The following is a 25,568-nucleotide window of genomic DNA, read 5'->3' on the forward strand; positions in this document are numbered from 1 at the left end:
TACATTTTTTTACTTGATCAGTGTTAGGTAAAATATAAATTGTGTTAGTGAAGATAAAATTATACGAGGGGCGTTCAAGTGAAACTGGGACTTTTGTGTTTATATAATAAAAGAACAATTTTCAAGGAGTGGAAACTGCATTTATTTTTTTATATACTCCCCTGCTACATTTATCCCAGCATTTAACTAATGCCTGGAAAGCTTCGGCATAGAAAGACTCCCAGGACAGTCTGCTTCACTTCGTCATCATTGTGTTCACCATTCCCACAGAAAGATTTGTCTCTTATGTAATTTCACGACAGGTTATGCGTTGATTATCCAGGATCAGGCATTCCACATGCTGAATGTTCACAGGAATGACTGCTGTGGGCTGGGAACCACCATGGCTGGGATCATCACTGACAGACGTACGGCCATCTTTGAAATGTTTACACCATTCAAATGTCTTACTGCGGCTGAATGTCTCATCACTGTACTGTTTTTGAAGTCTACTGTAGATATCGGCGGGTTTTATGCCTTCGTTCACAAGAAACTTCATAACCACACACTGTTCAATACACAAAAGAACGCTGTTGTCTGCCATCTTGATTAACGATCTCTGGAGAGTAATAGGACACACTTACCACTGCATGTAGTACCGCCACACTAGCATCTCTTTTTATACCTGTAAAATGAAAAGCCCTGGTCTGACTTGAATGCCCCTTGTACAATTTATTCTATTTGTCCCATTTAAAATGACACTAAAATTAATGATTATGGCACAGAGCATTGCAAAACCCTTTTTTTTAATGCGATGTTAAAAAAATTAATGAACAAAAGGAATGCAAATGAAAAAAATTAAGTATTATTTATTAGAAAAATATGAATTAAAAAACAACAGAAAAATAATATTTAGAGATATTAGAGAGAAGGGGAAGGAGTTGATTATGGCTAATTAGGATAAAATAAGTGTTAATAAGTTAATAATAATAAATATTATAATAATTAGGATAAAATAAGTTAATAAGAGATAAAATAAATACATTTTTTATTATTATTATGATTATTATTGATAAGTTAATCGTTAGAAACAAATTTTATTTAAAAAAAAACATTTTTTTTTACTTGTTAATGTGGAGGTCCAGTCAAAATCTAAAAAATAAATAAAAGGCAGCAGCTACAAAAACTGTAGCTGCTGACTTTTAAAAAACAGGCACTCACCTGTAACTCCGTCCAATGGTGTCCTCACCGCAGCCGATTTCACCATCCGTCCTCTTTCCCCAGCGCAGGCATCTTAAGTGTGATAGCTTGCGGCTTCACAGTTGGGTGCCCACTTTGCTTGCGCGAGTAGTGCTGCACCTTGTGACTGATCCCATAGTCCTCTGGAACCTGTCATGTGTCCAAAAAGTCTACGGGGAGGGAGAGAGGACAACTATTGATCACCTAGCTGCGGAAATGGTATTTGGTAATCAAACTCGGGTACCTGTCCCCCACCCCACTCCCCAAAGGTTCCAATCCTTAACATGGAGCAGGGGGCAAGGCCTTTCAGTGGAACTTCCCCTTTTGGGTGGAGCTTTGCTTTAAATTGCTTTAGCTGATATCATGTGCAGATTGGAGCTCAGCTTTTTGATCTGCAAATTAATGAAACAGTAGATATAAAAGTAACAATGTTACTTTGTATCTATTTCACTTTCAAGTAGTATATATAAACATTGTTGCAGACATTCTGCTTTTTGACAACAGCAGCAATTAGGTTCTGTTCAAATCTTGTGTAGCAGGAACACGTGTTCCTGCTCACGATTTTTTTTTTTTTTTTTAGCGATTTACATATGTGTCCACCGGTCATGCATATGGCAGCCCATTCACTTGATAGGACTGGTAAACTGCAATATATTACATTTTCATTTTTGGGGTTTAGATTCTCTGTAAGCAAGGCTTTCTCATCCATGATTACATGGAACCCTTGGGCTCCTTCAGAGGTTGCTAAGGGTTTCTTGAGCAATGTCAGATTTGTCTCTCACCTATAATGAGCAATAGTTTTCCACTGATACACAATTCACTGAGGTGAGATCTTGCATGGTGCACCAGGCCTAGGGAGACTGACAGTTGTTTTGTGTTTCTTCCATTTGCAAATGATTGCACCAACTGTTGTCACCTTCTCACCAAGCTGCTTGGCAATAGTTTGGTAGCCCAGTCCAGCCTTGTGTAGGTCTACAATCTTGTCCCTGACATCCTTGGACAGCTCTTTGGTCTTTGCCATGGTGGAGAGTTTGGAATCTGATTGTTTGATTGCTCCTGTGGACAGGTGTCTTTTATGCAGGTAACAAAATGAGATTAGCAGCACTCCCTTTCAGAGACTGCTTCTAATCTCAGTTTGTTACCTGTATCAAAGACACCTGGTAGCCAGAAATCCTGCTGAATGGAAGGGGATCAAATACTTATTTCCTTCATGAACATGCAAATCAGTGCATCATTTGTTAGACCTGCATTTCTTTTGAAATTTTTGTTGCTATTCTGTCTCTCGGTGTTACAATACACCTACCATTCAATTTTTAGACTGATAATTTCTATGTGAGTGGGCAAACATTCAAAATCAGCAGGGGATCAAATACTTATTTCCTTCACTGTATATGGCCATTAGTATTCATTTTATATTAAGATTATTATTGTACTATATACTGTAGCAGGGGTATATTGTAAAGTGATTCCTTCTGGGTTTAAAATATTCTAACCCACAGATACCATCACATTCTTCCGTCACTTTCTACAACTTACTGGTCATACTAATGTACCACAAGCCATGGGCTGTAGATATAATCATTTTCAGCAGAGGTTCCGAAATCTAAAAAATATTTCAAGGGTTCCTCCAGGGAAAAAAGGTTGAAAAAGGCTGCTATAAAGTGCTATCAATTATTGGTCAATGTAAGTTATTACAATTTGTAAGCTTTGAAGACTTCGGTTCCTTCCTCTGGAATTATACAATTGAGTCCTGAAGCTTGCATCTTTAAAAACTTAAGTTAGCCTATAAAGGGTACATTTCAAACTCCCTGTATAGAGTGCGTAGAAAAGTTTTTTTTTAAGGTTCAAACAGATTTAGATAATCAGCAATAAATGACAATGAGGAGAAACTCCTTTATTTAATGATAAATAAAACTCTAGTATTGTAATTCACTTTCTGTTCAACCAACTGAAACACTAAGACTCCAATCCCATGCGTCATAATGTCCCCTAGTAACCGTGAACTGCGAGATAAAATCAGCAGGGATGGCCTGGGTTCACAAAATCTCTCCCACATCCTTCTTAGTGTGCAGAAATACAAACTAAAATCATCTGCTGAGATGACTATGAACTTTTCAGTGCAGACAAAGCAATGAGTAAGCAATATTTGGTTATTGCCGGTTGGTTATTAAATTAAATAAGCAGATTTGTTTGCAATGGAAATAGAGCAAAGTACAAATCCTAAAGATTTTAAACATATGTATCTTAATATAGCTAACTATCCAAACCTCCAGCTCAGTCAACAGTTAATACCAAATGGCAAAATCAAATGGCAATTTAAAGCTGAACTCCAAGCAGATATAAAATAATACTATTTAATGCTGTTGTATATTTGTTTAAAGTCTAAATGTAGCTAAAAATGAAAAATCAACAAAAGGGACATAACTTACAGTCAGTATTATGTGTCCCTTGTGCCAGTGGCGTCCTGAGGCAGGTGCAGGGGGTACGGTCCGCACCAGGTGACACCGACACCATGGGGTGACACCGGACCTGCTCCACAAAAATGTAAGTTGTAAAGCAAGCCGACGATCCCCGTAGGTTGGATCCGATCCATCCTGCGGGGATCGTCGGCTTTCTTTGCAACTTAAGTTTTCTTGGAGCGGGTCTGGTGTCACCCCATATAGGTTGCATGCAACCTATACGGGGTGACACTGAACCCGCTCCAAGGAAAGGTAAGTTGTAAAGAAAGCCGACGATCCCCGCAGGATGCATCGCATCTGCGGATTGAGCATAATGGATCGGAGTCCGAACCATTATTCTCAATCCGCAGATCCAATCCATTCTGCGGGGATCATCGGAGGGGGTATCACCAAGTGTTACTGCACCAGGTGACACCTACCCTAGGGACGCCTCTGCCTTGCGCTGATTCCTCTTCTGTTAGTAGAAAACATTTGTCGGTTCATGCTCTTCAGAATACTCAGCCCTTTTGTTTATATTTTTAGTACTTGATGTCTGCCCTATAGCAGATTTACTGCTACAGGGTAGATGTTCTGTGCAAAATTGTATATATATATATATATATATATATATATATATATATATGATTTTGCACTTCTGCTGTAGGGGGGCGTTCTCGTAACACCGACGTGTCACTTCTGTTGTGATTTGATACAGCAGAAACCGATCAACAGTTGTCGGCCAATGGATGAGCACCGAAACCCCTGGATCATCAAGGAGAGTGACAGGACACAGCTCTGAAAACAATGCAGAGCTGTGTCCTGTCACTGACAATGTGCTGGATTGTCATTCCCTGCAGGGAATGCAATCTAGCACATCCATTAGTAAAAACAGCACATATCACACAGTAAAACACTGGTTATTGACATATTTAACCTTTAATTGCCCGAGATGTCAACCCCTTCACAGCCAGTGTCATTTAATACAATGACAGTGTATACTTTTAGCACAGATCACTGTATTAGTGTCACTGGTTCCCACAAAGTGTCTGTGTCAGACTGTCTGCTGCAATATAGGTGATCAATGTTGTTTGCTCTGTTCTCTCCCCTTGTCAGCAAATGTGCATGTTGCAGACAGTACCAGGACAGGTTCATCTGCAACCAGGACAAGGATGTGGAACTGCGTCCCCTCCCCCATTGGTAATGCATGCCGTAGAATGGGTTTACTGCCCTGTGTCTATTCTCTGCCCCCTTGCTCCACTGTGCCCAGGGCAGCTGTCCCTCTCGCCCACGCCTTGTCCTGGTCTTGGTTGCAGAGCCTGATTGTGATCCTAGAGTCATGCAGTTCAGTTTTAGGCACCAATTCACAAAAAGAACATTGGGGAACTGGCGAAAGTACAGAGAAGGGCAACCAAAATGATACGAGGCATGGAGGAGATCAACTATGAGGAAAGATTAGAGGAACTGAATGTATTCTCTCGTGAGAAGAGGAGATTAAGGGGGGATATGATCACCATGTATAATACATAAGGGGGGATATGATCACCATGTATAATACATAAGGGGGGATATGATCACCATGTATAATACATAAGGGGGGATATGATCTCCATGTATAATACATAAGGGGGGATATGATCACCATGTATAATACATAAGGGGGGATATGATCACCATGTATAATACATAAGGGGGGATATGATCAACATGTATAATACATAAGGGGGGATATGATCACCATGTATAATACATAAGGGGGGGATATGATCTCCATGTATAATACATAAGGGGGATATGATCTCCATGCATAATACATAAGGGGGATATGATCTCCATGTATAATACATAAGGGGGGATATGATCTCCATGTATAATACATGAGGGGGGATATGATAACCATGTATAAATACATCAGTGGTTCATATAGTGAACTCTATGTAGAGTTATTCACCTTGAGGTCATCACAGAGGACAAGGGGGCACTCTTTACATCTGGAGGAAAAGAAATTTAATCTCCAAACACAGAAAGGTTTCTTCACAGTAAGAGCTGTGAAAATGTGGAATAGACTCCCTCAAGAGGTGGTTCTGGCCAGCTCAGTGGATTGATGTAAAAAAGTCCTGGATTCTTTCTTGGATACACAGAATATAACTGAATACTAACATTTATAGGTAAAGTTGATCCAGGGAATATCCGATTGCCTCTCGGGGGATCAGGAAGGAAGTTTTTCCCCTGCAAGAGAAAATTGGATCATGCTTTGCTGGGTTCTTTACCTTCCTCTGGATGAACTGTGGGTGTAGGATTATAATTTTTTTTTTAATGGTTGAACTGGATGGACTTTTGTCTTTTTTTAGTCAGACTAACTATGTAACTATGTGATGGCCCTCCTCTTCCAGCCTGAGAGCTGCAGTGTAAGGGAATGATTGAAGTCATATCAGCCTTCTTTTTGAACAAATACAGTAATTCCTATTAAAACCTAAGTGTAGCTAAAATAAAAAACACAAAAATCAGCACAAAGGACATAGCATACAGTCAGTAGGATGTGTCCCTTGTGCTGATTCCTCTTCTGCTAGTACAAATCCTCCTCTGTCCATGCCCTCCACCCCCTTGCCATAGCCTTCCGGTATTATGGGGGTTAATACAACTAAGGGGCTGTCACAGGCTTTCATCAAGAGAGCCTGACTATTATTATTATTATTATACAGGATTTATATAGCGCCAACAGTTTGCTCAGCGCTTTCCAATATAACGGGAGACAATACAGCAACAATACAGTTCAATACAAGAGGGTTAGGGGGACCCTGATCCTCGGAGCTTACAATCTAAGCGTATGCCTACCTTTTCTCCCCATCTCCTCCATTCCTAGAAACCATAAAACATCTTTCATGAATATAACAGGATCTATTCATGGAGATCACAGAGCTATCAATCATCCCTCCATCCTCCATTCTGAGATTACTTTCCATTCCTGGATGCTGTAGTATGGTCTATATGAATGGAAGAGATGGGAAGAAAGGGAGGGCATAGTCAGGCACTCTTGATGAGAGCATGTGACAGCCCCTTAGTTGTTTTAACCCCCCATAACACCAGGAGGTTACAGAGGCAAAAGTAGTGGAGGGTATCAATGGAAGATGATTTCTACTAACAGAAAAGGAATCAGCACAAGTAACACATTCTACTGACTGTAAATTATATCCCTTGTGCTGATTTTTGTGTTTTTATTTTAGCTACTCTTAGGCTTTAATAAGCATTACTTTATTTGTTCAAACAGAAGGCTGAAATCGGAGTTCTAGCATCCCTTATCCAGCAACTCTCAGGCTGCAAAAGGAAGAGCATCACTAGGATCTGATCAGACTGAACAGCATGCACATGTGCTGACAGGGGGAGAGAACAGAGCAAACAGCATTGACAACCTATTACTAGAAGTGTGGCATGTTCAAATCCTTGCTAAAATATAAACAGATGGGCTGAGCATTCTAAAGGGGATTTGCAGGGCTTGTATTAATTTTTATATACTCTGTAGGACATGCCATCAGTTGCTGAGATCCAATAAACTTTACATTTTTTGGAACAGAACTGAGGTTGCCTGGAATTTGCTTGAAAAAAGGTTGAGTTCTACACCTGCTTCCTATCTCCCATTCCTATTAATTATAATTTATTGTTTATTAATATTGACAAAAGCAATCAGCATCCATTTGTCAGGCTATAGTTGTAGGGTTGACACCAGTCTATGCCTTTACTCTAACAGAGGAAGCGTTATCTCACTGCTGATCACATTTTTCTGGTTGTATGAATCACAAAAATGGCTGAACGGAATTACAAATCCTTGGCAGATAAGACAGCTCACATATATGTCTTTGAATTTATGTATTTATTGGTTTGCCTGGAGTTCAGCTTAAAAGGTGAATTCCAGAAATTAGGACACCATCTACCTTTGGAGTGGGGCTCCCCTGCACTACAAAAGTAAATTCTCACTAAAGCAGGCCATACATGGGTCGAATTCTGAACAAAAACATTGTTCGTTCTGTAATCCGATGGTGCCACTAATGATTTCGAAAATCGGTCGTTTTTCACAAATTTTCCAGCATGCCTGATAAACGAAATGGGGAGGAACCACAAAAATCAACCGGTGCCATTGCTCCACTAAGAGCGAAAATTGCTTGATTATTCTTAGGTCCCATGTATGGCCGGCCTTTGCCTAGGGGTGCAGGGAACAGGTGCATTAGTTACCCTATCCATTAGCCTGGCAAGCTTCAGCACAGTTCTTTTCTTCAGTCTGGCAGGCTCCAGCACTGTTCTTTTTTACCTGAAGCTTCAGGTGGTCCTTCATCCTCATCACATACACCCTGTTCCAAATTATTATGCAAATGATATTTTTCTCATTTACCTAAATAATTGATGTAAATAACAGTCAGCATAATTCTCATGTTCTCAACTATTAAGAGTACAATTCAAATTTTATTGAACAAACTTCCTAATGATAACAGTATTTTTTTTAAACATAAAACACTTACAATGCACTGTTCCAAATTATTACGCACAGTAAGTTTCAAAACACTTAATAGGTTGTAAAGAACTGAAAATTGTCATTTGTTGTGTTTGCAGCATATTTACTAAAATCAAAAGCTAGTTCAATCAAACTTTTAACAACATTTTAACTTTTTAAACATTTTAACAGGTCACGTTACATTTTAACATAGGACCCCTTATTTGATAGCAGCTTCACAAGTCTTGCATCCATTGAACTTGTGAGTTTTTGGACAGTTTCTGCTTGAATTTGTTTGCAAGATGTCAGAATAGCCTCCCAGAGCTGCTGTTTGGATGTAAACTGCCTCCCACCCTCATAGATCTTTTGCTTGAGGATGCTCCAAAGGTTCTCAATAGGATTGTGGTCAGGGGAGGATGGAGGCCACACCATGACTTTCTCTCCTTTTATCCCCATAGCAGCCATTGATGCAGAGGTATTCTTTGCAGCGTGAGATGGTGCATTGTCATGCATGAAGAGGATTTTATTACGGAAAGCATAGTTCTACCTTCTGTACCAGGGAAGAAAGTGGTCAGTCATAAACTCCACATACTTTGCAGAGGTCATTTTTACACCTTCGGGGACCCTAAAGGGGCCGACCAGGTCTGTTCCCATGATTCCGGCCCAAAACATGACTCCACCACCGCCTTGCTGACGTTGCAGCCTTGTTGGAGCAGGGTGGTCGTCCACCAACCATCCACTACTCCATACATCTGGACCATCCAGGGTTGCACAGCACTCATCAGTGAACAGGACCATTTGAAAATTAGTCTTCATGTATTTTTCTGCCCAATGCAGCCATTTCTGCTTGTGAGCATTGGTTATTGGTGGCCGAATAGAAGGTTTATGCACAGTTGCAAGACTCTGGAGGACTCTACACCTTGATGTCTGTGGGACTCCAGAGGCACCAGCAGCTTCAAATATCTGTTTGTTGCTATGTAATGGTATTTTAGCAGCTGCTCTCTTGATCCGATGCATGGATCTGGCAGAAATCTTTGTCAATGTGCCTTTATCTGTACGAACCCGTCTGTGCTCTGAATCAGCCACAAATCTCTTAATAGTGCGATGATCACGCTTAAGTTTTCATGAAATATCTAATGTTTTCATACCTCGTCCAAGACATTGAACTATTTCACTCTTTTCGGCAGCAGAGAGATCCTTTTTCTTCCCCGTATTGCTTGAAAATGGTGCTCTGCTTAATAATGTGGAACACCCTCCTTTAGTAGTTTTTCCTTAAATTGGGCTCACCTGCCAATCTAATTATCACAGGTGTCCGAGATTGTTTTCAGTGATCAAAAGAGCCCTGACACACAATGCCATCCATGAGTTAAACTGAAAAACAAAATATTTAATCTTTGTGACACTTAAATAGAATTTGCATAATAATTTGGAATAGGGTGTACAGTGCAGGACTATTAACCCTGCATTGTACATGGAGGAGGCATGCAAGTGATGGTGGCAGAGCTCGATGGGTTGCATGGATGGAGGCTAAAGCTAGCAGTAAGGCAAGTATTACACCTTATCTCTGCACCCTAGACTAAATGAACATTTAACCCTTGCAGTACAAGGGGGGCACAAACTACAGGTAGATTGTGTCTAATTCCCAGAGTTCAGCTTTAACTTTTCACCAATAATGACACCTTATTATCAAGTTTTTGGTCCTTTAGTACAAACTACCATGGGACCTCAGCTGACTTGCGTCATCTTCACTGTTACATTTTTTTTAACCAGAACTCTACTTTAACAACCCTGTTCTATGTTAGATCTGCATATCAGGATGTAAGAATTCTATATTTAGAGATTTTCTAATATCAGAACCAAACACAAGGTTTTTTTGGAGATCCATCTGCATATTTCAGCTTTAGACTAGTAAACAGCTACGTCTTCTTAATTCCTTTCCTACTATAAGTAGAACCATCTGTGGGCTTCCTGCTGGTATATCACCATGTTAATCCGCTCTCAGCAGGGGCCTGTGTACCCTGCAATGTTAGAGTTACTGCTGTGCTGATGGGATGGAAAAGCTCAACAGTGCGTTCTGTAAGCTGAAGTGAGGAAATATGTTTAATAGAGGGAGCCGTGGGACTTGGGTGGAACTGGGAGTTTTGAGGGTTAGATCTCATCCAAGAGATGACATGTGATTCAGCTTGCCGTCAGCAACATCAAGCTGAAGTTTAAGACCTGGTTCACACTATTGCTGGTTTGCGTATTTGAATAGGCTGCTGTGACTGCGTTTCACAATGCAAAAAGGTCCATATGGCATTTTAAAATACAGCAGCCGGGAAATTGCATGGTGCTTTTGCACCGTTACTTTCCTTGCAGTTCCAGCACCCGCAAATGTGCTGCGTTATTAAATATGTGGGGGTGCCATTGAGAATAAATGGAGGCCCTACGCATTTCTAAACAGCGGCTCGTTTTGACTGTGGGTGGTTGCGGGTGTGGAAATCGCACACTCACAACCACCCACAATAGTATGAACCAGTTATGGTCCATGCACACTGGGCTTAAAAAATGCTGTTTCTAAAGCAGTTTAGCATTCTTTTTTCTCCTGCCTGTAGAAGCAGCTTAATGTTATCCTATGTGTGCATGCATACCCATATGGAAGAAAAATATATTTGAAATATATTTTAAAAATGTTCTTCCCAAATATATTTCCATATATTTGAAATGCTACAATTTTGGCCATATTCAATATATTTCAAAATATATTTATATATATATATATATATATATATATATATATATATATATATAGGTGAAACTCGAAAAATTTGAATATTGTGCAAAAGTTCATTTATTTCAGTATTGCAACTTAAAAGGTGAAACTAATATATGAGATAGACTCATTACATGCAAAGCAAGGTAGTTCAAGCCGTGATTTGTCATAATTGTGATGATTATGGCTTACAGCTCATGAAAACCCCAAATCCACAATCTCAGAAAATTAGAATATTACATACAATCAATAAAACAAGGATTGTACATAGAACAATATCGGAACTGTGAAAAGTACAAGCATGCATATGTACTCAGTACTTGGTTTGCCCCCTTTTGCAGCAATTATTGCCTCAATGTGGCGTGGCATGGAAGCTATCAGCCTGTGGCACTGCTGAGGTGTTATGGAAGACCAGGATGCTTCAATAGCGGCCTTCAGCTCTTCTGCATTGTTCGGTGTCATGTCTCTCACCTTTCTCTTGGCAATGCCCCATAGATTCTCTATGGGGTTCAGGTCAGGCGAGTTTGTTGGCCAATCAAGCACAGTAATCCCACGGTCATTGAACCCGGTTTTGGTGCTTTTGGCAGTGTGGGCGGTGCCAAGTCCTGCTGGAAAATGAAGTCAGCATCCCCATAAAGCTCGTCTGCGGAAGGAAGCATGAAGTGCTTCAAAATCCCCTGGTAGACGGCTGCGTTGACACTGGACTTAATGAGGCACAGTGGACCAACACCAGCAGATGACATGGCTCCCCAAATCAACACAGACTGTGGAAACTTCACACTGGACTTCAAGCATCTTGCAGTGTGTGCCTCTCCATTCTTCCTCCATACTCTGGATCCTTGGTTTCCAAATGAGATGCAAAAGTTGCTCTCATTAGAAAAGAGGACTTTGGACCACTGAGCAACAGACCAGGTCTGTTTTTCTTTAGCCCAGGAAAGACGCTTCTGACGTTGTTTGTTGTTCAGGAGCGGCTTGACAAGAGGAATACGACATCTGAAGCCCATGTCCAGGATCCGTCTGTGTGTGGTGGCTCTTAATGCACTGACTCCAGCCTCAGTCCACTCCTTGTGAAAGTCCCCAATACTTTTGAATGGCCTTTTCCTGACAATCCTCTCCAGGCTGCGGTCATCCCTGCTGCTTGTGCACCTTTTCCTTCCACATTTTTCCCTTCCACATAACTTTCTATTAATGTGCTTTGATACAGTACTTTGGGAACATCCAACTTCTTTTGCAATTACCTTTTGAGGCTTTCCCTCCTTATGGAGGGTGTCAATGATGGTTTTCTGCACAACTGTCAGGTCAGCAGTCTTTCCCATGAATGTGATTCCTACTGAACCAGACTGAGAGACCATTTAAAGGCTCAGGAACCCTTTGCAGGTGTTATGGCTTAATTAGCTGATTAGAGTGGGACACTTTGAGCCTAGAATATTGCACCTTTTCACAATGTTCTAATTTTCTGAGATTATGGATTTGGGGTTTTCATGAGCTGTAAGCCATAATCATCACAATTATGGCAAATCACGGCTTGAACTATCTTGCTTTGCATGTAATGAGTCTATCTCATATATTAGTTTCACCTTTTAAGTTGCATTACTGAAATAAATTAACTTTTGCACGATATTCAAACTTTTTGAGTTTCACCTGTATGTATGTATGTATGTATGTATGTATATATATATATATATATATATATATATATAAACTGCATGTTGAAATGTGTTTTTATTACAAAATATATGAAAAATATTTTTGAAAATACATTTCAAATATACTGTATGTCTTTAAAAATACAAATCTACATTTTTGAAATGCATTTACAAATATATGTAAATATATATGTTAAAATGACTTTTTTATATGTTAAAAAAATCTGAAGAATATATTTAAAAATAATATATTTTTTAAAAAATATATTTTTTAAATGTATTCTTCAGATTTTTTTTGCATTCCAAAAATGTAGATTTGTATTTTTAAAGACATACAGTATATTTGAAATGTATTTTTTAAAAACACATTTCAACATGCTGTATATATACAGTATATTTAGAAATATATTGAATATGGCCAAAATTGTAGCATTTCAAATACATGACAATATATTTGGGAAGAATATTTTTAAAATATATTTAAAATATATTTTTCTTCCATGTGGGTATTAGGGCATTTAGAGGCATATCTCAAGAGGAGAGTTTAGAGGCAGAAAAAAACCCATCACAAGTACATTTTTTAAAAGGAGTTTTCAGGCAAAAAAAAATGCTAAAAGCTCAGAAACGCGCATAAACGCTCTTATACTTAATGTGTAGGAGCGTTTGCTGCTTTCAAGTGTACATTTAAAAATGATCAGAGGGGAATGTTCTGGGAAAAATACATATAAAAGAAAATGCTCATAAACTCTCCTAAACGCTTTTAAGGCCGGCCGTACATAGGCCAATTTCTGAACGTTTCTTCGTTCGAAAATCAGACCTAAGAATAATTGGACGATTTGTGGGGCAATGGCACCGGCCAATTTTTGTGGTTCCTCCCCATTTCATTTATCAGGCATTCTGGAAAATTCGTGAAAAGTGACTGATTTTCAAAATCATTGGTGGCACCAACGGATTACAGAACGAATGATGTTTTCGATTTTTGATCAAAAAATCGTTTGAAAATTCGACTTGTGTATGGCCTGCTTAACTATTGTGCAATACGAGTCACTATGAGCATTTTTTCTGCCAGAGGTTCTGGCATTTTCTGCTCCTAGTGTACATGGACCCTTAGGTTTTTTATTTTCTAACCTGTCAATGAAGAATGGCAGTTTGAACATTACTGGTTGTTCCCCAGTCCAATGATTCTCTATGGATGGTGCAGAAGATCATGCAGGGCCATTTCACACCTTGCCATTTTGTTCATTGTATTAACACATGCACATGAATGTTTTCTGTCTCACCTGTCAGTGTGTTCCATTAAAGGGTTAGTCCACCTTTACCAGCAAAGCTGCCTATGCAGGTGAAGCAGGATATAGATGCTGAGGTTTTTTTGCCGCTCAATCAGCGTGTTGAATGAAAAGAAAAAAACCTCACAGATCCCCACATCAACACAAGCGATATTAATGCAGGGATCTTTTGCTCTGTGTCTTTGTATTCTGGCAGTGGGGACTCCCCCCTTCTGGCAGTGGGGACTCCCCCCTTCCCCAACTAGAATACACAGATCATTGCTGCATCCATTGGCTGCTAGAGCTGATCGAATGCTGGTTTCTAGCAGGGCCATCAACAGAAACTGGTTTAACGACCAGCATTTGTTGAAAAGATAGCAGTACACGTGGATTGAAAGCTGTCCGGTTCCTGCTGAACTGGCTGACTTCATGTACATGTATATCCAGCTTAAGAGGCACCTGTAGATAAAATCAGCTTTGACCAAAGTTAGATAATGCCCTTGCTATAATTATTATGTACCTCTAGAAGCCTGGTCTGAAAACTCTCAGAGATAGAGTTGTCCCATCCTGCCACCTTGTTGGGAGATTGCTAAGAAACTCCCAGTTGTTACTGCTCACCCCCACTATGACAGGAGCGAGCTTTCAAACCCCATGTGTGGTCCACTATCTTCTTGTTGCTCAGAGCTACTGCGAGAGGGGAGAGAGAACGTATGCAGGCTTGAACCACCAAAGTCTAGTTTGTTTGACTAGCATGATCTATACCAAGGGTCTCCAGACTTTGTAAACAAAAAATGCCAGTTTATAGTCCTTCAGACTTTATGGGGACTGGATTGTGGCCAGTGGGAGTAGAAAATGCCCCAGCGTCAATGGGAGTAAACAGTATCTCAGACTTGGCAATCAGTGGGAGTACAAAATAATCAATGATCGATAGGAGCAGGAATAGTGCTCCATCATTGGTATAAATAAAATAAATGGTGACCTGTTGTTGGTGTCAGTGCGAGTTAAAGTGCCCCATCATTGGTATCAGTGGAAAGAATAGTGCCCCATCATTGGTGTCAATGAGAAGTATAGTTCCCTATCATTGGTGACAGTGCGAGCTAAAGTGTCCCATCATTGGTATCAGTAGAAAGAATAGTGCCACAACATTGATGTCAATGGGAGTTATAGTGCCCCATCATTGGTGTCAATGGGAGGTATAGTGCCCCATCATTGTTGTCAATGGGAAGAATAGTTCCCTATCATTGGTGTCAGTGCAAGTTAAAGTGCCCCATCATTGGTATCAGTGGAAAGAATAGTGCCCCATCATTGGTGTCAATAGGAAGAATAGTTCTCTATCGCTGGTGTCAGTGGGAGGCATAGTGCTTCATCGTTAATGTCAATGCGAAGAATAGTGCCAAATCGGTGCCAATGGAAAGAAATCAGACCCCATCAATGGTGTCGTTTGGAGGAATGTTACCCCTTGTTGTTGGTATCAATGGAAGGAATGGTGCTTCATCTTTGGTGTCAGTAGCAGCAATAGTGCTTTGTATCAATGGAAGAATAATGTCCTAGAGGCCGGACAAAAAAAAAGTAGAGGGCCATATGTGGTCCCTGGACCACAGTTTGCAGTCTGCTGATCTATACATACCATGCTCAGGCATGGTTCAGCATATCCTGTGCTAGCCTAGCTTGAAAGCGTTGGTCTGAGACCTTTGGCCTTGTTGACACAGGCCATTTTAGTCCATGTGAAGGGCTGTGTTTACAGGAACAGGAATGCACAGGTGTTCCATGCATTCCTGTTCCTACAATCCCATAGCTGTCAATAGGGACACAGCAGCTGCACAAACACAGCCAATGCTCCCAATGTGACATCTGTGTGGGAATGAATAACACCAGTGCACCCGCATGTTGATAAAACATGGCCCTGCACTGGTTAAAAAGCCCAGTGATGTATGATTTTCTTGTGCTGCCCTAGGCCCCCTGCCGCGGTCGCCATCAACCTCCGCCACTTCCAACCTCAACATCTTCCACACCCCCAACTGCACAAGAAGCAGCTTGCCTTCCACACACCCTCCAGAAACACGAAGCCTCCTCACCAGGTCCCCGTCACCTCTGCCACCTCTTCCAGGGGATGGTGCCGCCTCCCTGAAAATTGCAGCTCCAGGCAAATGCCTTGTTTGTCTCGTAGTAGATACACCGCTGAAAACGCCCCATGTGAATGAAGCCCAAGTGTAATCAATAACCGTGCCCGAGCACCAAACACTGAAGCAGATTGGAATATTTCTAAACCTTATGCTGCTACTGTGACGGGAGTCACTTTGGGTGAGGGGCCTACGGAACCCAGCTCATTTTGGAGAGGTGGGGAGACCCCTGTCTCAGCTCCCCATATCCCTCTTATGTGTAAATCACCCTGTGCCTGTTAGGGGTACAGGGTGATCTGTCCTAATATTGTGCGGGCGTTGTCTCAGACTGTGTAGACATGTTTAGGAGATAGATGGGGTGGGGGTTGTTGGTTGTTTAATGTTATATGGCTGCATCCCATTGTTCTATTGTTTGTCTGGCTTGGAAGCAAACTATTATGGGATTATGTGTTTATGTGTATTAGCTTAGTAGGGGGTGTCTCCAGCAGCCCTCCCTCCTGATGGGACTGTCTGCTGGTGTGAAGTTTGAATACCTGTGTGTCTCTTGTTACTAAATGTAGACTGCCCTGCCCTGTGTCATTATGCAGGGAGGGGGGATTGTTCCCTGATTGTATATATCTTGTATCTGTGTTCAAATAAAGTAGTCTTGTATGGTCGACTATGGTGTCTGTTGTTGGTGTCCGGACGGGGAATTCTAACGGAAGTACTCAAGCGCAGCCTGGGTCGGTTCCATTACAGCTACCATTAGTAAATAGATAGGAAAGTAAATCATATTTACTTGCTTTAACCTTTTTTTTTTTTGCATTCCTTCATTACTTCCTGGTTTCCATGCCTAGGCAAATGATGTCATAGAACCCAGGAGTCTTCAGGAGGGGAGGGAGGGAGTTGAGTTCAGCCAATGCCTGAGCTAAGGGCGTATGGATTCCAGGAAGTAACTGCTACATCATCTGCCCTTACTCAAGATGGCCACTGCCACTGCTAGGGGGTGTTTTTCAAAATGCATTCTTAGCAAAATAAAGCATGGAGACATGGATGGATGGAGGAGTTTGTTTTGAATATTAATAATGAATTATATTGCATTTTTGGTTTGTGGTACTCAGATGCAGTGCAGTTCTGTTTAACTCAAAAAAGTCCCTTGGATTGCTCTCAACCTCCTCCAGATCCCCAAATACCTTTTTTTTGTGATCCGACTTGCTGTTCGAGGGTGGTTACATTTGTTCTCCATGGTCCCACTGTAGGAACGTAGCCAATCTTGCTTTCTTGCTCCTGGGTTGGACTATGGGATTTGTAGTGTGCATAGACCACATGACCACAAGTAACATGCACTGCTTGTTCCAAACAAAGGGAGTAAGGGGGGGGAAGGAGAGGTTCAGGAGCTCATGTTAGAAAAACACAGTAGGCCTCATGCACACTGCTGCTTCTCACATTTAGGAGCTTTTGGCGTTTTTTTGTCCAAAATGTGGAAATGAACTCAATAAAAGCTTATGTGTCTGTGTACAAATAGGCTTTTACCAGAGTTTAGGAGCAGCAGAATTCAGAGTCAGTTAAACATCCCTCTCCTGAGCCCTGGTTCACACTGATGCGGTGTGGAATTTGCAGCGTTTTCAGTGCGAATTGCGTACTGCATCAGAATCACACCCCATTCACGTGAACCGCTGCGGGTGAGTATGTTAAGTTACCAACACCCTGAAAGTGGCCCCCAAAACACAGTGCGATGTGCAGAATCCGATCGCATAGGTGTAAATACCCATGCGATCCGATTCTGGTGCGGACCCAAAAAAGGGTCCTGCACATTTTTGGTGTGGGTGCAATGTGAATAGAGCAATACAAAATGTATGGCTCCAATCGCACCGCACACAAATCACATGTGATTCGCACAGGAATGCGGTGCAGTTCCTGTGCGAATCACATGCGATATACCGCACCGCACAAGTGTGAACCCGGGCTAAATGCAGAAGAATCGTGTTCAGGAGAGGAATGTTTTGGCAAAAAAGTCAAACACAGTGTGTGTTAATGCACCTAAACGTTAGCCGTATTTAGTGTTTGGGTGTTTACTCATTTCAATGGCAAATACTCTGGCCCAGGGGCGGACTGACAACTCATGGGGCCCCCGGGCAATAGGGGATCATGGGGCCCCTGTGTCCTTGCCCAAACTCAAAAAAGCCTATGAAAAAGGTACCAGGGGCATCTCACGGGGCCCCCTACTGACCCCGGGCCCTCGGGCAGTGCCCGAGTTTCCAAATGGTCAGTCCGCCCCTGCTCTGGCCGATGAGATGAATAAATGTCCAAATGCTAAATGCAGCACCATGTTTACATGCATTTTTGCCACATTTAGTGTTTTTCTGCTGCCAGGAGAGCTAATGTCTAGTGTGCATGAAATACATTATAGGACCATTAGGTAGTGGATGCGTATAAACTATTTTTGGAGAATAGAGATATGGTGTCACTTTAATCATTTTTTCCATTTTAGCATTGTCAGCAATCTTTTATATATTCATTTTTTTTTTAGCAGAGGAATGAACATGGAAGCATTGTTGTTGGCATTCTGGATGGATTTTACAGAACTGCTATTATACCGCTGACTGTTCTTTTTTTTTTTCTGTTGCAGTTCAATGTCAAATGAGGACCTGTACCATTTAAAATGGATTGCCGGAATGTTTCTAAAGAGATTGCATTGATAAAGTAATCCACCTTCAAACACAAACCCCACTTAATCAATCAAATATTTAGATTGATTTCATGATAAATGCCGATTTTTTTTCACAGTGCACTTTAGAACTAATTTTCGACATTTGGTTTCATTTCCCTTTCTTCCCTGTTTAAACAATCTCTTTTCTGACACGGAGTAAAAACACGGCCTGTTTATTATTTCAGAGGGAAATGTTTTCTTATTGAGGGGGAAGCCTATAGTACAATATTTGTGAACAGCATGCGTCTATTTAGACTGGTATCGCAATACTTGCATCACCCTAGGATCTATTCCCAAAAGCATTTGTGATAATGAAGACCTGTTATTAATATGCTGGGTCTCCAGTCTAAATAAAGGGTTAGTCCAATGAAAAATAAAGTGTATGTTCAAGCAAAACTTTTTTTTCTTAGTTTTGAATACAGTGAGGAAAGGTCAGAACCTCTTTCAGGTTTTTACTTCTGTTAGGGCTCATTCATGCATGCTTTGGTCTCTGAAGAGCAGTCTCCATTCGGGTTGCTCTTCAAAGAGCTTTTGACAGGCAGTTGTATTGCCTTCTCACTGACAGCTTTAAATCTTTGATTCCTGCACTAACATGGTGCAATCACATGTTGCACGGGGTTGTGGGGCACTTGCAGAGCAGCCCTATTCATTGAGCCGCATTCAACGGAGAAGGGCAGAGGGCAGGGCCGGACTGACCATTTGAAAACTCGGGCACTGCCCAAGGGCCCGGGGTCAGTAGGGGGCCCCATGAGATGCCCCTAATACCTTTCTCATAGGCTTTTTTGAGTTTGGGCAAGGACACAGGGGCCTCATGATCCCCTATTGTCTGGGGGCCCCATGAGTTGTCAGTCCGCCTCTGGCAGAGGGTATATCTCCTGCTGCAGCCACAGAGCATCATTGCATGTTTACTCCAGGGGCGGACTGACAACTCATGGGGGCCCCTGGGCAATCAAACATCATGGGGCCCCTGTGTCCTCCCCACACTCAAACCACACCCAAAAAAGGCTATGAAAAAGCCTATGAAATGTGCTAGGGGCATCTCATGGGGCCCCCTACTGACCCCGGGTCCCCGGCAGTGCCCGAGTGCCCCAATGGTCAGTCCGCCCCTGGTGTACACCCACAGTCTGCAGCTAAAGAGGGAGCACTTGAGGGGGATGGTAAAAACATGACTCAAATGCAAGGTTTTACCCCCCCTCAGCCGCTAGTGTGAATGAGCCCTAGGACAGACTTACTCTCACTTTCTGTCCTGCTGACAACCAGTGTCACCACTAGTGTGAATGAGCCCTAAGAGAGATTTACCCTCACTTCCTGTCCTGCTAACAATATTTTACCAGACAGGAAGCATTTCTCTGTCCCCATCCCTAAGGATTGCAATAGGCAGGGCCTGTGCTTCCACTAGGCAAACTAGGTGGCCGCCTAGGGCGCACTGTCACTTAGGGGCACCTGGGAGCAGCACAGGCCTTCACTTTCTCTGTGTGGGATGCTCTCACGTCATGAATGATCCTTCAGCTAAGAGGAGGGATGGCAGAGGGGAAGAAAGGGCAGAGGGGAGGAAGAAAGGGCAGGAAGAAAGGGCAGGAAGAAAGGGCAGAGGGGAGGAAGAAAGGGCAAAGGGGAGGAAGAAAGGGCAGAGGAAGATGCTGGATATCTGGGGTCAGTGTTGCAGCTGAGCCAACGCTCCTTCCAGTGCTCCTTTCAGACTCCGTCCCTTACTGAAATCCAGGTGGTGTCTGCTGATCACTGTGGAGATCCAGTCATTAGCAGAGGCAGAGCTGCACCTGTGGAGGAAGGTAATGTCTGACTCTGATGTCTCGTGTCTGTGTGAGTGTGACCTGGCGGATCACCCATCACATGTGCAATGTGTCAGTGAGTGATGACATCATCACGATCCCACAACCTGCTCTTCTAGTGCCTGCTGATCTGTGTCAGTAGATGCAAATGGAGAAACAGAAAAAGGGCGCCCCTGTTCTGGCCAGCTCAGTGGATTGCTTTAAAAAAAGTCCTGGATTCTTTCTTGGATACACAGAATATAACTGGATACTAACATTTATAGGTAAAGTTGATCCAGGGAATATCCGATTGCCTCTCGGGGGATCAGGAAGGAATATTTTTCCCTGCAGGAGAAAATTGGATCATGCTTTGCTGGGTTTTTTTGCCTTCCTGTGGATCAGCTGTGGGTATAGTATTATAACTTTTTATTTAATGGTTGAACTGGATGGACCTTTGTCTTTTTTCAGCCAGACTAACTATGTAAATACTATGTAAATCTTTTTTAAAAAAAGAGACTCTTCTATTACATATGATTTTGTGCACACTGAAAATAGAAAGCTAACGCTTTGTCTGAGCCTACCTTAAAAAATAACTTAATTAAAACATCAGTGTCCCCAGAGCCCTCTCTCCTTACATCAGAGTCCCCAGGGTCATTCACTTAAATCAGGGTCCTCAGAATTTCCCTAGTTACATTAGGGTCCCAAGAACCCCTCCACTAGTCGTCCCCTTACATCAGGGTCCCTACAGTCCCCAATTTCCCCTTTCATCAGGGTCTCCAGAGTTCCCCCTTTACATCAGGGTCCCCAGTGTCCCCCTTACATCATGGTCGCCAGAGTCACCCCCCTTACATCAGGATCTCTAAAGCCACCCTCCATACAGCAGGGTCCCCAGTGCCACCCCCCCTTACATCAAGGTTCCCAGAGCCCCTATCAGGAATCTCGTAGAGCAAGTATGCGCACCCACAAATCTGGTGCCCAGGAGCCTATTTAAATCATTGCTGAATTGTCTTCATCTCTGGTTCCTGCATTCCGAGGTCCTGAAAGTCTGCTAATCTTGTTACTCAGCTGGAAATGCCTGACAGCTGTCTTTGGGTCACCTCTGCCTGTTATGTTCACTGCTCATCTATGCTATCGACCCCGGCTTGGACTTTTGACCATAATTCTGCCTCTTGACTTGCCACCTCACCACCAGCACATTGCTGACTCCTGCCTGTTCCTGACATGGAACTTGATCCTGATTCTTCCCCTGTTTGCCTGGCTGCTGCTGAATATAGCTTGCGACCTGACCCCATATTGCCAGCTTCCTGACACCTGCACCTTTCTGCTGCCCTCGCAGTCTTTGTCTCCATTACCAGTGGTGCTTAGACAGGGCTTGCTCAAGATGCCACCTTCATCATCTCGGGCTCCACAGTCTGGCACATGACAGCTCCCTTCTTACATCAGGGTCCCAGAGTCACCCCACTTACATCAGGGTAGTCCCCAAAGACACAATCTTTATATCAGGGTCCCCAGAGTAACCCCTTTATATCTGGGTCCTCAAAGCCTCCATAGCTTACATTAGGATTCCCAGAGTTCCCCTCCTTTCATCAGGGTCCCCAGAGCCCCCCCCATCCCCCGCAACATTAAAACAGGGTCTCCAGAATTCCCTTACCCCCCTTGCATCATTCTGTTCTCTCAGGTCAGCCTGCAGCTACAGAAGAAAGATGGGCACTGGCAGCAGGTCTGGAGGAGGAAGTTCCATCCTCCTCTGGATTCTGGGAGAGGAGCAAGCATGTCGTTGGTCGCTAGCCAACCACAGTTCCTTTTTATGTTCACAACTGTATGGAACACTAGAGCTGACAGCGGCTGGCAGCCATGGTGGGTGAAACCTGTGTTGCAGTATGAAAACACAGGATATTCTACCCCCTGTGCTGGTGACCCTGACCGATTATAATTATCAGAACTCCAGCCCAGATCCACAGGATGCCAGGATGTAGTTGAGATCTTGAGAAGGTCCTGTGGAAGCCATGACGGTTGGGAGGTATGGGAAGAGGTTGGGTCAGTGCCATGCTGGGGCGGAAAGTGCTATATGATGCTGGAAATCCTCTACTAGATGATGCTGGACATCCTCCAGCCAGGAAATTAAGCCATTTCAGTACAGGAGAGGAACCTGTACAAGAATGAAGGTAAGGTTGAAGTTCAGCTGCAAGATGTTTATAGCATGCCACCCTTTTGATAGAAGGGACCTTAGTAAACAGCGGTAACTTTAGTGACAGCACCAAACAATGCTGACTTTGAGGCTTGGGGTCTTCAATCATTTCAGTATGAGGGCCACATTGAATATTTTACAAATTTACACTACATAATGGTGTGCTGCACTACAAGTAACTAACTATGAGTAAGGTCTTGTTTGACTGAAACGCGTTAGTGTTGCTCGTCTTCTGGAACATTTTTATACTCTGTATTCAAATAAAGTCTCTACAATTCATCCTCACCTTGTTCTCCCGATCCTATATGATTGACTTAATGATAACTTTAAGACTTGGGGTCTTCAGTCTTTTCAGTATGAGGGCCACATTGAATATTTTACAAATTTTCGTGGGCATTAAAAAAATCAGTTGAATGAACAAATCAAATTTAAATGAATGAATATGTTTATTTGTAATCAGCGTGATATAATTGAGAACAACAGAAAAAAATTCAGTGCAACAGAAATTCCAAAAAAACTTTAGCCCATCATTTCCTTACCCCTCTGCTCCACCCCAAAACTTGTACATCTACCCCTCATTGCTATCATCTCCCTACTATTGCTTTCATCACCTCCCCAAAATGCCTCTTCCACTCCTCCTTCTCATTTTCCTCTCCTCTGTTCCCAAAATCCATTCACTAAATCCCTCTGCTCCTCCCAAACATTTGTATATTGTGCCCTCACTGCTTCCCTCACCCCTCTATGGCACCCACCACCTCCTCCTATTACTCCACTCTCCCACTGACCCAAACACCTCCACTAGTAGTTTCTCACGCTCCTGCACATCCCGCTCCCATGCCACCTTTCTCACCCTTCTCCTCCTCATAACCGCGGGGGACATCTCCCCGAATTCTGGCCCTCCACCACCTCCCTCACCCGCACAAAACCCTCCCGCCTCCACGTCCTGCCGCAACCCCCGCAACTTAGTATCTGTCCCCCTGCTCCCTAAAATCTCCCCCCCATTTTCATGTGCACTCCTGAACGCCCGATCGGTGTGCAACAAGCTTACCGCCATCCACGACCTCTTTGTTTCCCGCTCCCTCAACCTCCTGGCGATTACGGAAACCTGGATCCAGCCCACTGACTCTACCTCCCCTGCTGCACTCTCCTACGGAGGTCTCACCTGGACCCACTCACCCAGGCCCAACGGTCGTAAAGGTGGTGGGGTTGGCCTGCTCCTGTCACCGCTGAGCACCTTCCGAGTCCTCCCAAACCCCCCCTCCCTATCCTTCTCCTCCTTCGAGGCCCACTGCGTCCGACTATTCTCCCCAACCCCCCTGAAGATTGCTGTGATATACTGGCCTCCTGGATTCATACCCCGCTTCCTGGAAGACTTCTCCTCCTGGCTACCCTTCTTCCTCTCCTCTGAGCTACCCACTATCATCCTTGGGGATTTCAACATGCCTGTCAACCTCGACAACCCGGACACAGCCCGTCTCCTCCACTTAACCTCCTCCTTTGCACTTGCACAGTGCATACAATCCACCACCCACTCCGACGGTAATATCCTTGATCTTGTCTTCTCCAACCGCTGCGCTCCCCACAACCTCACTAACACCCCCTTCCCTCTCTCTGACCACAACCTGATTACCTTCTCTATCTCCTCATCCTCCAACGCCTACCCCTCCAAATGTCACACTTCTACCAGCCGTAACCTCCGCAACCTTAACCCTGCCTCCCTCCACTCCGCAGCTGATCAACTCCATGACCGCATCCTCCCCCTGTCCTGCCCCGACTTGGCTTTGACCGCCTACAACAATGCGCTCTCAACAGCCCTTGACTCACTAGCGCCTTTAACCACACGCAACATCAGACCCCGACCGCTCCAGCCCTGGCAGACTGATCACACCAAAACCCTCAAACGACACAGTCGTGCCCTGGAGCAACTATGGCGCAAAACCAAATCCCAACAAGCCTTCACCCGATACAAATCTGCCTTCCACACCTACACCTCCTCCCTCCATACTGCCAAACAAGCCTACTTCCTGACCCTCATCAAGGCCCTCTCCTCCAATCCTCGCTGACTCTTCTCCACCTTCAACTCTCTACTCTCGCCACCCCCACCTATACCTCCACCCAGCACCTCACTCACTGCCCTTGAGATTGCCAATCACTTCAAAAACAAGATTGACACAATTCGCAAGGACATTGCCGCAACTCACATGCCTTCTCAACCCGTCCCCTCTCACACAGCTACCCCCTCATCCCCCCTCCCCCTCAACATAACCCACAGGGACTTCGTCGCTGCTCAAACTCCCTCCAACCCCCTTCCCCCTCACTCAGCTACCCCCTCTACACCCCTCTCCCACGGCCCCACCACTACTCTGACCTCCTCTCCCACCCCACCCTACATTCCTCATACTGAAGCTCCCCCAACACTCCGCACCTTTGACCTTACTACCATCGAAGAAGTCTCCAAGATCCTCTCTGATGCCCGCCTCACCACCTGCCCCCTCGACCCTATCCCCTCACAACTCCTACAACCTCCCTCCCCCTCCATCCTACGGTCCCTCACCCACATCTTCAATCTCTCCCTCTCCTCCGGCACTTTCCCTTCCCCTCTGAAACATGCACACATCACCCCCATACTTAAAAAGCCCTCCCTGGACCCCAATGACCCGAACAACCTCAGACCCATCTCCCTGCTCCCATTTACATCTAAACTCCTCGAGCGCCTAGTCTACACCCGCCTATGCTCTCACCTCAACGACAACAACCTCCTCGGTCCCTTACAGTCCGGCTTCCGTCCCCTACACTCCACTGAAACTGCCTTACTCAAACTCTCCAACGACCTGCTAACCGCCAAAGCTAATGGCCACTATTCAGTGCTCCTACTCCTTGACCTCTCTGCGGCCTTTGACACAGTTGACCACCCCCTCCTCCTCAAAAAACTACACTCCCTCGGCCTCTGAGATTCTGCTCTCTCCTGGCTCTCATCCTACCTGTCACAACGCTCTTTCAGCG

General features: G+C 43.6%; 1 long non-coding RNA gene across 4 annotated transcripts in view; it reads left to right on the top strand.

Annotated features, from left to right (window-relative positions):
- The window catches only part of LOC149463029 (uncharacterized), a 329,319-nt gene that overhangs the window by 80,172 nt on the left and 223,579 nt on the right, over positions 1-25,568 (top strand). The window contains exon 3 of one of the 4 annotated variants that reach the window (XR_016312528.1): positions 18,528-19,004. The exons of the other annotated variants lie outside the window; for them this stretch is intronic. This is a non-coding gene — a long non-coding RNA (uncharacterized LOC149463029). Of the gene's footprint in view, positions 1-18,527; positions 19,005-25,568 lie in introns of those variants that run through there. 4 annotated transcript variants of the gene reach the window in all.

Source organism: Staurois parvus, unplaced genomic scaffold (assembly GCF_062004578.1).
Source record: "Staurois parvus isolate SC_StPar_1 unplaced genomic scaffold, SC_StPar_1.0 ptg000162l, whole genome shotgun sequence".
Taxonomy (NCBI): Eukaryota; Metazoa; Chordata; class Amphibia; order Anura; family Ranidae; genus Staurois; species Staurois parvus.